At 31.2% G+C, this 15,936-nt stretch overlaps 1 protein-coding gene and 1 pseudogene across 2 annotated transcripts in view; one reads left to right on the forward strand and one right to left on the reverse strand.

Moving 5' to 3' along the window:
- Positions 1–15,936, reverse strand: part of FSTL5 (follistatin like 5) — a 544,717-nt gene that overhangs the window by 218,246 nt on the left and 310,535 nt on the right. The gene's annotated exons all lie outside the window — the stretch shown is intronic.
- LOC120613576 (uncharacterized) lies at positions 4,103–4,222 on the forward strand (annotated as a pseudogene).

Here is a 15,936-nt window from a genome sequence, read left to right on the forward strand (position 1 = left end):
AATTTAACGTGAAGTTAAAAATGTTTTCATTGTAAACCAACGAATATTTTTAAATTTACCATTTTGTGAATTTTATTTCATTTTTTGATAAGGATATAATTATAAGAAAATTAAGTTCATTATATTTCTATATAGGTAAAAGTTTTTACCAATTATATATTAACATATATAAAAACATATCTGCTTTTCCCACTTAATAGGTTATGTAGTTAATCAAATAATTTTAAAAATAAAGTATTTTATTAATGTAATAAAAATATATCAATTTGATCTGAGAAGTATTCATTGTAAAATGTTATAAACTTTTATTATACATTATCATGTCTACGAGAAAAAAATCTACATTTATTACCTGATATTTGAAATGATTGCTTTTGTGCCTTTAAAAATCAACTGGCATACTTGTGTAATAATTGTTATATCTTATTTATAAATAATGACATAAAACTTGGAAAATTCTGGCTGTTGTTTTAAAACAATTTTCTTTAAATATAGTGGATTTGACTGATATATAATTCTATGATTGATAAGAGAAATTGGAAATGATCTTTACCAATTTTCAGTTTTCAGTTTATCAATTTTCATGTTTTCAGTTTATTATCAATAATGTTTGAAGTCTTAGAGGTATCTTTATATACTATGTAAGGAATTCATTCAGATAAATGTCTTTCACTAATCTATGAGCAGCATCTTGGGACAATTTGACAGAATTATTATCTTTTTATGCTCCTCATTAAATTGTTTGTTCTCAAAATTAGTATTTCTTATATTCCTCATCTCTAAATTATGGTAGTCTGAAGTGTAACTTATATAATATGCACTTACAAATAAAAACCCACTAAAGCATTGAAATCACAGCAGCTATGCTCTACCAAGTAAAAATTTTAAGGGAGATCTCTATCACTTATGCTTATTTTATTTCTACAAACATATGTTTACTTGATTTTCAGATTACATATTAAATTTTTGCTTTAAAAGGATAAAATGATTAAGTCAAAACTCTAAAATTCCTTTGGAAGTCAGAAAAATTCATTGGTTGCATTTCGGAATCATTGATACTAACAATCCACTTATAGATTTTTATCTGGTGACATCAAAAAGAAACTCTGAAACTTTAAACAGTTAAAAGCTGAGCTGCTTATGTTGTCAGGAAGTGGGGGTCCAAGACCCATGTGCCAGATTTTTCTTCTTTCCTTGTGAACAACCTCTGAGTTTTCTTGCAATGCAAGGTATCCAGGAATCACATTTTAAAGACCATGACCTCATAAACTAAGACAGAAGATATACAGTGTCAGAAAAAAAGTAAAAGCAAAAAAAAAAATCGCATGTAAACAAGCTTTTCATTGGAATAAAGCTGCATAATAGAAAATTTTCTAACTCCTTCCATAAAGATTAAACAACAAAAAAATAATGACTGAATTTTAAGATCGTTTGCAAAGGGATAGTCTAAAGCAGCATAATCAGGTATCATTATACTGGTGAGCCAAAGGTCAAAGTAATTGAATTTGTAAAGAGGCACAAAGGATATCTGGTGAATTAAATTATGATTAGAGAATGATATCTTCTTATACATTATATCGATGCAAATATAAATGAAAAAAATACTTTTAAGATGTCTTTTTCTTTTATTTCTCTCTGAAATAACATGTCTAGCTTCTATTTCCTTGCTTAAAGGATTATGTAGGTGTCTAGGATTAGTTCCCAGATATGTTAATATTACATTATTTTCATCTTCTCACTGATATGAAAACACAGCTGGGAAATTAAATGCAAACGAAAACATTTTTCTTAACAAAATTCTTTCTACTCTAGTAAAAATCTCTTGTATCTATTTGTTTTAAGTAAGAATCCTATTCAACATTTGTTACCAAGTTTTAATTAATTCACAACCTGGATTTGATTCAAAGTGAATAGTCATGTCATCTAATTTTTTTTTTTTTCAAATGTTGCTTTCTAGGCTCTTCTTGGCCATAAAATTATTGGATTTTAATTTTTTTTTTTTCTGCTACTCTATAGATGAGTATCATTTGATGTTCAGCTCACATTTCACACATCTCCTTTTAGTTCACTTATTTTTGTTGATGTTCTCTTCTGGTATTCCAATACCTGAGATATTCTGATGTGTGTAAATTGCAATGATTTATTTCCTTACAGTGACACTGCTGGTCTATCTGTATGCAGAACTAACCCCATGGAACTTAACAAACAATTTCCTTCATCTAGGCAATTTCCATTTTAATCATTCTTGCAACTTTTATCCACTAAAATATATTGAATTATACTCTTAAACTATTTTTTTAGATGGCATACCTCATAATGCACGACTGATTATCTTTTAAAGCTAAATATACTATCGCTAGAAGGAAATCATGGAGGCATGTTAACTCTTTGGGGCCACTAGAATGCCACTGAGGCTTCTAGGTCCTGAATAGCTACCATCAAAACATGTCTGTATTAAAAATACTGAGTAAGAACTGTATGTGTATTTTTTTTTTTTTAGTAAGTGTCACCCTTACATTAACAGAAGACCAGACCAGCTATTGCCTTCTAGAGAATATATAATTTTATAAGAACAGACATCTACAAGGCCAAATCAAGGGGCCAGCCAGAAAATATATTTCTTAAATAAGAACACATCTTTATAATTAATGTTCACATTTAAGGCATATTTTGCCTGCTGAAATGTTGTTTGTAAAGAAATGAGGAAATGTATACATGGAAAGAATTTTAGTTAAAAGTCAGGATTATAAACATTTGATTAGAAGCTCCCTCATTTACAAAACTATGTGAAGACAAAATTGTCCAAACCAAAATAGACTGATAAGGAAATTTTTAGTAGAGTATACAGGAATTATCCACTAACTATAAAATTGATTGTGTTTGATAAACAAAAAAAAAGTGGACAATTTCTGCTTTTTAAAAAATAGATAATTGATTCCTCTCCTTTTCTCTGTCTTCTAAGTAGCAGATCAAGGGTCAGTACCCAAAATAATATTAGGCAGGGTGCAATGTCTTCAGGGCATCTTAAATATTGAGACTTTTCTTCCCTTTGCTCTCTGCTTACCTTTCTATATCCATTTGTGAAATATGTATTTAAAAGACAACTGGAACTTTAGGGCGAGGAATATTAAATGCATACTGAACCCTCAGAGGTGGAAAGGCTTCAGAAAGCTAGAATAACCTGGCAAACTGAGATTTGGCTTTAGAGGTGTGAACATCAATATATGTGTACACCTATTTCTCTGAAAGTAGAACAAATATCTAGACAGATGTCTGAATTATAAAGAGTATATTAAAGAAAAAAATGAACAACAAAACAAACGCTAGATTTTAAAAATGGTTCATAATCACAGAGGGAAAAGATACCAAGGAAGAAGAAACATATATTTGAAAATAATTCTACAAAAAAACAAAGTTACTGTTCGGGTACTTAGTGAAATTCAAAATAATATTACATTTTTTAAGGAAAATTCAAGGCTATAAGAAGAATATAGTATTTTTTAAAGGATATAACAGTGAAATGAAATTAAAATAAATAAACTCTTAGAAAGTAAAGATCACAAAGAAAGCAAAATAACTTTAGCAAAATTAAAAACTATATTTGAGGCAATAAAAGCACAGGCTTCACAATGCAAAAATCAAATGAGTGATGTCAAGAAAAGACGAGAAATTTTTCCTAAGTATTTAGAAAAAAACAAAATAAAATACACATGAAGAGCGGTGACAGATAAGGATGACAGAGAGCAGACAAAATTTAAATATTGTTCATGTTCTTGAGAAAAATGTCAGAACAATCAAATAAGCATTGTTAATAAGTAATGCAATTTTTAATAGATAAAAAAATCTTTCTTTTGGAAACTGAAAAAAAACCTATGTACATAGATCAAGAAAATTCATCATATTCCAGACAAAATAATTTCAAAAGTTAGTGAAATGATATCCATATGTAGACAAAACATTCACACATATATGTATGTATGTGAATACATTATATATCTTTATGATATGTATCCTATATAATCATAATAGCTTGACTATCTTTAAGCACTATAAAAGTTAAAAATAGGTAAATCTAAATCTAGATTTAAAAATAGCTACTATAGTCTACGGCCATGCCATCCTAAATAAGCCCGATCCTGTCTGATCTCAGAAGCTAAGCAGGATCGGGCCTGGTTAGTACTTGGATTGGGAGACCACCTAGGAAAATCAGGTGCTGTAGGTAAAAAAAAAAAAAAAAAAACAGTTACTATATAAAAAGTTACTTGACAGAGAAAATAAAATATATAGAATATACTAAAATACATAATTATTTTATAAACATAGTTTTGAAAACTATAGCATTTTTGGTAATGTAATTCAGTGCATTTACGAAAAGACAGACTTCATAATTTGAATAAAAATAAATTAAAAGAGGCAATACTTCAATCCTTGGAGTCATCTCGATATTTAAGGAGAAAGATTACCTAAATCATAAGATTAATGATAATAGTCATTGAATACACAGGGCAATGCTCTAAGCACTTGATACATATTAACTCATTTAATTTTCATTACAATTCTATGAGGTAGGTAGTATTAGAATCCCTATTTCATAGCTGAGGAAAGGAGAGCACACACTGGGTAAGTAATTCAATCAGGGCAAAAAAGCCAGTGAGCTGCAAAGCCAGGATGTAAAAACAGGTTAGCTGACTCCATGGTGCACTAAGATATTCTGCTTTTACAGTTGATTTCAAACTAAAATGACTATGTAGTGATGTGGAAAATGTTGATGTGATGATAATTGAAAAAAAGTAGGATGTAACTCAAATAATCTGAACCTAATTCTGGAAAAAACAAAAAAGAACATTTATATGTATTCTATGCACAGAAAAGCTGGGAGAAAACGTTAACAAAGGTTTTGAGTATACTGGCATCATCTATGATTATTATTTAAAACAAAGACTAAATTATACTGTCATTTTTTTGTTTCAAAATTTTAAAAATACATTATTTGAACATAAATACTTAGCTAACTAATTTACTAACTATATAGATAAAACTGGCAGTTGATATTCTCAAAATGCTACAAATTAAGAAAGTTATTTTAAATTAAGAAATTCTAACCTATCAGAAGTCAATTAATGCTCTGGCAAGAATCAACACAGAAAAAAAACATTTCATGTGATTTTTATTGTGTGTGTGTCTAGAGGAAAAAAAGAATTAAAGTACAATAAAATATGATTTTTTTGCATTGTACATAGAAATTTAGTTTAAAAATTCAAAAAATGAGATATTTTAAGGCTATATTTTGATCATCAGAGGCATTGCCTGATCATTCTAGGAGGCAAATATAATACCTCTGGACTAAAACAAATGTGAAAATTGCAGTGGGTGAGGAATCCTGCTGTTACCTGACTTTCTTAACAGTTTTTGACAACTCATTTCTTTATTTATATCAAAAGACTCTATATTTTGAGATAAGAGTTGCCTTTAGTTATTCTTTGTCTCAAAATATTTTTAAATGATTTGAATTGTTAGTCCTTCACAAGAAGAGAGCCAAAATTATATTTAGAGATAGATTATGTATTAATATATCTACTCCTAATTTAGATTCAATAGGAATCAGATATTGTTCCAGCCCCAGGCAGACACATGGTATTCTGATTTAGTAGTTTAGGAAGGGAGGGAAATTATTGAATAAAATGAGGCTAGCCTATTTGCCAAATATTAATTTACCTTAGTCAACCTACTAAATAAAAAAGTTACATGCAAAAAAAAAAAAAAAAGATCAACCTACTAAATTGCTGATGAGTTTACTTGAAATTTTATTTGTTCTGTGACAGGTTTCTTCCTTAACCCTGACCTTGCTTCTTTACATGGAAATGGGTGGAATTTCTTTCTAATCTAGTATTGTCTACTGCGTGTTGTAAACATATGCCTTCATCCACTTAGGCCCCTTCCACTGTCCAACTCAGCATTATTTGACATTAAAGTAGCAGCAGGAAAGTGGGATCAAATAAAAATTGTAAATATAAGAGAAAGCTATCTGAAAAAGGTGACGTCTTAGTTGTGCTAACTCTGAACTGGAGAAAGGAGAAGAAATGGTGTTCAAGAAAAAAGAGAGTATCTTTTTTAAAAGCACAGATTAAATAAAACAAAGCATGGCAAGTTCCAAATATGTTGAGTCAAAATCTATGAGGCTAGATAATGCTACAAATGAGAGAGAGGGGAATAAGTAAAGTGGTGCTCAGAAGGTAAGCCAAGGCCAGATCACAAGAAGTCTCAGCTTGATTCCCAGTCATAGAGAGTTATAGTAAGATAGTAACCATTTTGAAATTTAGAAATAATACCTGTTAGCAGCTTAAAGATCAAAAACTAAGTTGAGGATTCTTGAAACAAATATTAATTAGGAGAGGTTAAAATAATCTAGGGAATAAATCCTGAAGAGCTAGCCAGTTAGTAAAAATGTGGATGGGAAGGGGGCATTTTTGAGATATTTAGTTAAGCAGAATTTTACTGTTGACAACCGATTGTCTGTTTAGAGTGGAAGGAAAAAATACTAAGGGTAGTGCAAAGATTTGGGCCTGAAAAATAGGTGCTTATTTTATAGAGGAAATAAGGGAGTAATAATGGTTAGAAAAAAATGATGAAAATGTTGATTTATTTCAAATTTAACATGCCATTCAAAGGAGCATATATGATAATTTATCAAATTGTGTGTGTGTGTGTCTGTGTGTGTGTAGATTTGAGCTAGGAAGGGAGAGAGAGATAAAGATTGAGACATATGCAATATAATTAAAGTCATATATCACACAGGAAATATGTATCAGTAAAAAAAAAGGTAACAAGTATGGATAGAAAAAGAGAAGTTACACAGTAGTTAAAGGAAAGTATATCATGTAGCCAGGGGAGAATTCACAGGATTTCTATGTTCTTTATTATCTTCTGTTTCAAAGAATTAATGAAATTGGTCATTTTAATCCTCCCTCCTTTCTCTCTCTCTCTCTCTCTCTCTCTCTCTCTCTCTCTCGCTTTCTCTCTCTCTCTCTCTCTCTCTCTCTCTCTCCTTTCTCTCCTTCCTCCTTCCCCTCTTAATTTTGGAGAGGGGTTTGGCCAGAAGAGAACTTTTAGGTAGTGAAAACTGCCCATCACTAGAATATCAGGCTTTTCATCCATTCTAACTGAATCTTTCCCAGCATTCCATGATTTAGCTGTGTTATACAGCCCATAATGCCCATAGTGTGTCACACAGGAATGAGAAAGAGAACATAATTGTAACAACGCCTAGGGAGGCAATAAAAAAAAAGAAAAATAACAATAACAAAAAACTAGTAGGTTAGTGTTCTGCCTCGATTAACGTGAAGACATTTGGTTGCTAAGGAGAATGGGTAAATAGGCACAGGAAGTAAGAGGGGAACTGAGAAGAAAGAAATTAGCATGTTAGACACTTATTATTTGAAAGCCAAGGTTATTACAACCTCTAAAGAGTTTGAATGCCACTAACTTTAGTATGCTGTCATGAAAGGGTCCAAGAGTGGTAGCCACCATGAAGGGATGGGTATTCCGTGCTGATAACATACACTTACAAAGCCTGGGATTTAGGAAAAAATCTGCTTCAGTTACCATGATTGTCTAATTCTGGAAGATCCTCTGGATATAGGCATACTTGCTATGGGGCGGGGTGGAACAATAGATGAACTATTAGGCATTATCAAGCCCAAACTCTGAAACCTTAAACACAAAGCATTGCTGCTTCAGAGGGGACATGCATGACTAGTTGCAAAGATGATACCTATCTGCATGAATAGCCCAAGCTGGAGAAGTGGGACCTACTGTTTGTTTACACAGTAGATGTACAAAATGCATCTCAGGTTTTGATTAGAATGTCATCCTTTATTGCAGTAGGCCCTTCAAAGATGCTTATGCCCTAACTAGGGATTCTTAACCCCCGAGACATGGACAGATACTCATCTGTGGCCTGTTAGGAACCAGAACGCACAGCATGATGTGAGGGGCTAGAGAGTGAAGCTTCATCTGTATTTGTAGCCACTCCCCAGCGCTAGCATCACCACCTCAACTCCACCTCAGATCATCAGGTATTAGATTCTCATAGGACTGCTGGTTCCTCATGGCAAAAAAGATGGGAATCATTGCCCTAATCCCTAGGACCTGTGAATATATTATGTGGCAAAGAGGGCTTTGCAGATAAAATTAATGTGCCATTCTTAGAACAAGTAGATTATTCTGGATCCAGGTAGGTCCAATCTGTTCACATAATTCCTTAAAAACCAGCAAACTTTCTTCAGCTGGAGTGAGAAAGATGTGCTGGAAAGGGAAATCGAGGGATTTGAAATGTGAGAGGGACTCAGTCAATCACTGCTGGAATTGGGACTACAAAGAAAACAGAAAAGTGAATATGGGCAGATCTAGAAGCAAAGACTGACGTTTAGCTGACAGCCAGGAAGTAAATAGAGACTTACAACTGCAAAAAAATGAATTCAGCCAATGACTAGAACGAACTTGGAAGTAGATTCATTCTCAGAGCCTTCGGAAAGGACCACAGCCTTTCCTACAACTTGATTTTGCCCTTGTGAGACTCTAAGCAAAATATTCTACTGAACACAGTACTGAGTCTTCTTACCTAGAGAATTGTGAGATAAAAGGTGGTTGTTTTAAACTGTTAAATTTACAATAATTTGTTATGGCAGCAAGAGAAAACTAATATATAGATATTAATGCATGATATTGCTGAGAACTTGGATTGTATAAATAAAATTATGATGTAAAGATAGCATAATAGAAAATTCTTAAGAACTCATAAAAGACAAATAATCTTTTTCATTTAGAATATCCCACTCTAAAAAAGGCATTGAACAAAATGATGACTACAATTTCAGATGACAAAGAAGTTAACCAACTTTAAACCCCCTTTTACATGTGGTTCAGTAATATATGCCAGGTAAGCTATTCCTTATGACAACTATATAATAAAATAAATATTGCAGGTGTAATAAAATGTGAAACATGATATAGACTTGTAAAATTTCACTGTAAGTAGTAGAATATAATTATATGATGATAGATGTCTTTTCAGATCTCCTAATAACACTTTAAGCTAATAGAAACCATTTCAGAAGTCTTTCTAATATTATGAGATTAAATATGTTGCTATCTTCAGTTAACACTGCTGGTGCTTCGACTCATTCATAGCTACCCTAGGCAGTGATCAAATCATCAATCTGAGATTGGCCTCAAAAATTCTAGAAACCTGCCACAAACTTATGGTGAACCTACGATCACTTTTTGAAAATATCACCATAGAAGCCAACGTGTCGGGAGGGCCAGCAGAGCCTGCCTCTACGTCTCAGGTCTCAATTCAGAGAGCAGCATGTCTATTCCACCTGTGCTTTCCTGTTGTTTAAATAAGACTGTATCCCTGCTGCCTCCCTTCAAGTCAAGATATCCTGTCAGGGAATGTGGCCCAAGTGCCAATAGACGTTTACAAAATTTAGGTTTAGGAAAGTTTTAGTGTCTATACTAGCCCACCTCCTTCATTTTTATAATCCCAAAGAACTCTCATAAAATGAATGTTTTACTGTCCTCTACCCATCACTTTCCTGTAAGTGAAAATTTGGAAATGTGTAGGGCCAAGAGGTACAAGCAGTTGAGAATATTTTATGATGCTGAGCGTGTCACATTTTAAGCTTCATGGATTTTAAACACACACTTTTGAATAACTCTGCCCTGATACTGGAACTTACTAGTCCAGCTGTCTTAAAAAAGATGGCAATTACCACTTCATCATGTTCAGTGATATATGATTTGTCTCCTTTTTATTCTTTTCAGAGATTTAAAGATTTAGAAGAACAAAAACAGGTATTTTAAGCAAAGGCAATTCTGAATTATGAAAATCTATTGAAAAATATAGAAGTAATGTTTCTTTTAGATGTGAAATAAAAGCTTACAGAGTCTTACTCTTCTGTGTACAACTATTTTTTTTTTATTTCTATAGGTATTTATGTTGAAATTGGGTGGCAGAATTTGATCAATTATTAAAACTGAATTCCAAAGCATTTCAGGTACAGGAAGATGGCAATGATGGAGGAGATGCAAAGGAACTGGAGACATAAACTGGTGATGGACTCCTAGAATATATGATATGCCAGGCAATACTGATCATTACTTCTAAAAATGTATAGTTGTGAAGCTATGGTATTTTTTCCCATATATGTTTATTTTTCATGAGAAATTAGGAGTAATTTTGGCTTGTTCTAAACAAGCAATTGTCGAAATTGTGTGTATGTATTTGTGAGTTCTATCCAGCTTTTAGAACATGAATGCTTTTATTATTTTATGTCAATCTTATTCATGGACGTGAATACGATTTATGCCAATTTTACACAGTTTCTATGTTTTTTGGCAGCTCTCCTCCTGTCCTCCCCCTTCCACCCTCTCCGTTTGTACATAATTGCATCATATGACAGAAGAGCCCTGTACAAAACTAATATTCCTTTGAGAATTATAAGGCTCTATATTTTATATTGGAAAATTTAGTTGTAGAATACAATGCCAAAGGAATTGTAAGTGCATTGTTTTGAGACATTTTTCAAGTATATAGTACATCCTGAACCTTTTTACAACAAATGTGAAAAAGAAGTATTAAGTATCTAAATTTAAAATGATTTCTTATTGGAGATATTTTCCATTTATTTGTATTTTGTTTATTTTATTTATATAATAGAAAATAATTTATTTAAGTCATTTAATTTTTACTTATTTCAATATATTTTTTAAAAAAAAAAACTTCCATAAAGGGTGCATTAAGCATATCAAGATTTTCCTAAAATGGAATCTTTAATAAATGGACTCTATCCTTCATATGAAAAGCTACTATAGAAAGTTTGTAGCTGTCAGAATTTATCAACTATTGACCTTTTACTTCCTCCTTTAGCCAAATTCCCACAAATCTAACCCTTTCTCTAAAACACATAAATTGCCTCATTGGCTAAAATATTGGGTCAGTTGTTCATAAATTTTGATTCAACTCCAATTTATGTTTTCTTGCTTGTCCTTGAATGTAGAAGACACAGAGATTTGAAGGACTTTGGATCTGCAGCTGAACACTGAAATACTAGAACTCTTATGGCAAGTAATAAAAGTTATTAATGAAAACACTAATATTCTCATGTCAAAATAGAAGAAACTGAGAATTTGGGGAGACATAAGTATTTATCCCAAAATAAACTAACAAAAAATAGTAGTCTGCCAGTATCCATTCAAAAGAGAAAAACATATGTATATTAATTTTTATGATGATCTATTATTGTTTTATAAGACTATTTTTAGAGCAATTTTAGCTTCACAGCAAAATTAAAAGGAAGGTAGAGATGTCCCATAATCCCCTGCCCCACAAATGCACGGTCTTCCCTACTATCAACCTTCTTGATCAGAGTGATACATTTGTTAGAATTCATGAACCTATCTTAACACATCACAATCACCTAAAATCCATAGTCGAGATTAGTGTTCACTCTGTGTTGTACATTTTATGAATTTGAGATCATTTATTTTCATTATATTTATTTTTTATAGTTTTCAGTCATCATCAGGTGACTGAAATATCTGAAATAAACAAGATGAGGTTTCTCGTTTATTACTATTATTTTAATCAATATATCATTTTTTACTTCTTGATTGAGATAAAATGAATATAGACTAAATTGCATATATTTAAATGCATAATTTGACAAGTTTTAATATGTATGCACCCCATGAAAACGTTACCACAGATAATAAACATATTTATCACTCAAAAAGTTTTTTGTATCCTGTTGTAAATCCCTTCCCTACATTCCGCCCAATCATAATCTCATACCATCCCCAGGCAAACACTGGTTCTTTCTGTTACTATAGATTAGTTGGCATTTTCTAAAATATTTTTAAATGGAATCTAGTACATACTATTTTTCCCTCTGGCCTCTTTAACTCAGCATAATTATTTTGATTCATCTATTTTGTTGTGTGTATCAATAGTTGATTCAACAGATAGTTACTAGACTTATTGCAGTGATCAATTTGTAAGGTATATAAATGGTATATTTGTAAGGTATATAAATAGTATATACTTTACAAATAATATATACTATGTTGCGTACCTGAAACTATATAATATAATATTCTATATCAACTATAATTAAAAATAAAATAAAAAATAGTTGATTCATTATTATTGCCAAAAGCCATTCTATTATATGGATATACCACAATTTATTTATTCATTTACCAGTCATTAGACTTGTGAGTTGCCTCCAGGTTTTGACTAGAACAAATAAAGTTGCTATAAACACTCATGTATAAATTTTTGAGTGGCATATTCCTTCATTTTTGTGGTGTAAAAACCAAGAATGGTTGTATGGTATGTTTAACTTTTGTGAAACTACTTGTTTCCAAAGTGATTGTTCTGTTTTACATTCCCATAGGCAGTGTATGAGAATTTCAGTTGCCTCATATCTTTGTCACCATTTGGTGTAGTCAATCTATAATTTTAGCCATTCTAGCAAGAGCGTAGCAATATCTCATTGTAGTTTTAATTCTCATCTCCTTAATAATTAATAGTATTGAATACCATGTGGATATTTGTCATGTGTATATCTTCTTTAGAGAAACTTCTGTTAATTTTTTTTGCCCATTTTTAAAATTGAGTTTTTCTTCCTATTATTAGGTTAGAAGAATTCATCATCATTTCTAGATAATGTTCTTTTTTAGATATATGGTTTTTAAATGTGTTTCTATTCTGTGGTTGTCTTTTCATTTTTGTAATGATATTTTTAATAAGTAGAAGTTTTGATTTTGATGAACCAATTTAATAATTGCTTCTCTCATAGTTTGTGTTTCTTATGTATATTTAAGTAAGCTTTGCCAACCTAAGGTAAGTAAAATTTTATTGTATATATATATATATATATATTTTAAGAATTTGACAGTTTTATCCAATATCTGTCCTGGATAATACTATAAAATTTAGATTGCCAAAAGCTGAGTGAAGATTAACTAAATGGATCTCAAAAGGAGGGAATTTCCTATAGAAATACTAGAGAGCAGGAAGAACAGGAAAAATTAGTGACCAAAGAAACCCACAAAATTCACAGTTAACTCTGTAGGTGCTTCGGCTTTGGTTTATAAGAAATGTCAGATTTAAAGTTCAGGTTTTTACTTTTTCTATTCCAATTTATAATTCCCCTTAGTAAGCCTAATCATTTATTAATACCTGGCATGTCTATAAAGCACTGTGTGCTACCTCTATGGAAAATAAAGGAACAGGTAAACAAAGGAAAATAAAGCAAGACAATCAATCAACTTTTGTGGTTTCATATGAAGGATTTCGTATAATCATAATGATGAGGCAAAAGGGATTTTGATCCTACAATGGAGCAGGAATAACAGGAAGGATCAACAAATGTGGGACTACTGTTTCTGTAGAAGAACTGTTCTACCTTATAAATTTGCTCTGCAACAACAATATAATAAAAGATAATATTCTCATTACCTTTCAGAGTCTTTTTATTACCAGATGGTGTGACATAGCCCTCAAACATTATTTTTGGCATATTTTATGTTAAACTAAAATGTCAAAAGAGAGACCAAGAGTGAAAGACAGCAGAACTTCCAACTAAGCAAAGTGTTTATATTTATTTCTAAACTGAGAAACAACATTAACTTTTATTTTTTGTTATGTTTGATAGCATCAATTCCTGATCTCTCATTAATTGGTTTTTAAGGGAAAAGATAGAAAAAAGGGGAAGATTTTCAGCTTTCTCTGAATTAACTACTTAATCATATGCTTTATAACTTTAAATTTAAAAAATGGCCAAATATGATACATTTACATATAACCATTATGACTAATCTTAAAGAATAACATTTTTGAGACCAATATTTTTTAAATTTCAGTGCTCTTCTTTTAAGCATGTCATGAGCGGATGATCATATAGATTAAGCCTATGAATAAAAATGAGGAAACAATTTCCATTGGTTTTCTAAATTATTTTGGGAATAATATTTTAAAGATGATGGCCATTATTTATCTAATAGCAATTATGTTACATATTTCTTCTTGTAACACTGAATAAGAATATGTTCTTTTATGAATCACAAAATATACTTTCTGGACAACACTTAATTTTATTCTCAATGTGTTTTACTTGAGAAAAAGAGAGAGGCAGCCCATTAGACAAAGTTCTTGTGTTCAGAAGTAGCCATTAACCTCTAAATAATCCTAACAATGCATCAACTTAAGTTGCTGGCTTTTGAAAATCAAAAAGCCTTTATAATACATGTAATTTGGCTCAATAATTGTGAAATGATAGTTCAGAATATACTTAGTAATGATTTTACTCAATGACAGAATAAGGAAGTTCAAGAATGAAAAGAGGGAGAGGATGCTTATTCACTCTTTCAGATATCACATGAAAAAGAGCGAATAGAAAAAAGTATTAAATGAATAAGATAAAATAAAAATCAGAAAAGCTGGCATTGAAACTGATCCAGAGACAAGGATAATTAATATAATAAGCTATGATCAAAGTGTAGCTTGTATTATGTCAAAGCTTATCAAAATGAATGAAAATATAATGAGAATACCTACTTGAAAGGTAACCAAATTAATTGGTGTTGATCAAATTCAAATAATAATGCTTTATATACTTGGAAAATTACATGCTAAATCAAAACTGTTTGGCTTAACAAAATAGTAAACTATAAAATAAGCTTTTGATTATTTGAATAATTTTTGATATTAGAACACGTATTTGTTTTCCTGACTATTCTTATTTATTTGCATATTTTGGTTGAATCACTTGCATAATTTCCTTAATGATATAAGTTTTAATCAAGCTCTTTTATAAGTGCTCTATTATTCCTAAAATTTACAGAGAAAAATACTCTTTTCCAAATTTCACTTAATGCAGTATTTGTATTGAAAAATTTCAGCAACTATATTTATGTATGTATAACTTATATGCTTCAGTTATTTATTTGTTTGTTTGTTTGTTTATATGCTTCAGTTATTAAAATGTATTTGATGTGAGTACTTGTGTTCTGGGTTGAACTATGTCCTCTCAAAATTCATATGTTGAAACTCTAACCCCAAGTACCTGAGAATGGGACCTTATTTGAAAGAGGGTTATTGCAATTAGTTGTTAGGATAGGGTCATTAGAGTGAACTTTGATCCATTATGACCAAAATCTACATAAAAAGAAGAAAACTGAACCCAGGGACATCCATGAAGGAGAAAGCCATGTGAACATAAAGTGGCCTCTCACAAGCAAAGAAGAGAAGCCTGAAACAGATCCTTCAGTCATCCCTGAGAAGGAACCAACCCTACTGAAACCTGTATTTTGGACTTCTAGTCTCCAGACTGTGAGACAGTAAATTTCTATTGTGTAAGCCACCAAGTTTGTGATATTTGTTACAGTAACCTTAGCAAACTAATACAACTTCTTTATATCACTTTATCCCTAAAATATTCACTAATTAGTTAACTACCAACTTTCCTACACACCGAGTCAAACATTTTTACAAATCTGCCATGAATGGAGAACAATTGTGTAGAGAGAAGGGCAAGAAGAGGATTCTCCTCGAAGCCCAGTGCAACACATGGCACACAGTGGGACAAGGCCCCAGAATCAGAAATTAATGTCCTACATTAGGACAAAAATAAGTTGTTCAACATAAAATGAAGGGAGAATATGGATAAAATAGTTTGAAACAAGTGAAAGATATTTTGATCCTTTGTTTAAAATTTAAGCACATATTTAAAATGTAAGTAGTCAGACTGATATATGTTTTTTGAAACTAAGTATACCTGGGCTCCTTAATAAAGCATGAAAATGTGACTTGTGTCTTTCATAGACTACACTAAAACTTAAACCATACTTAAATAAGTTTAAAAGATAAAT

This window comes from Pteropus medius, unplaced genomic scaffold (assembly GCF_902729225.1).
Source record: "Pteropus medius unplaced genomic scaffold, Ma_sr-lr_union100, whole genome shotgun sequence".
In the NCBI taxonomy this organism is placed as follows: Eukaryota; Metazoa; Chordata; class Mammalia; order Chiroptera; family Pteropodidae; genus Pteropus; species Pteropus medius.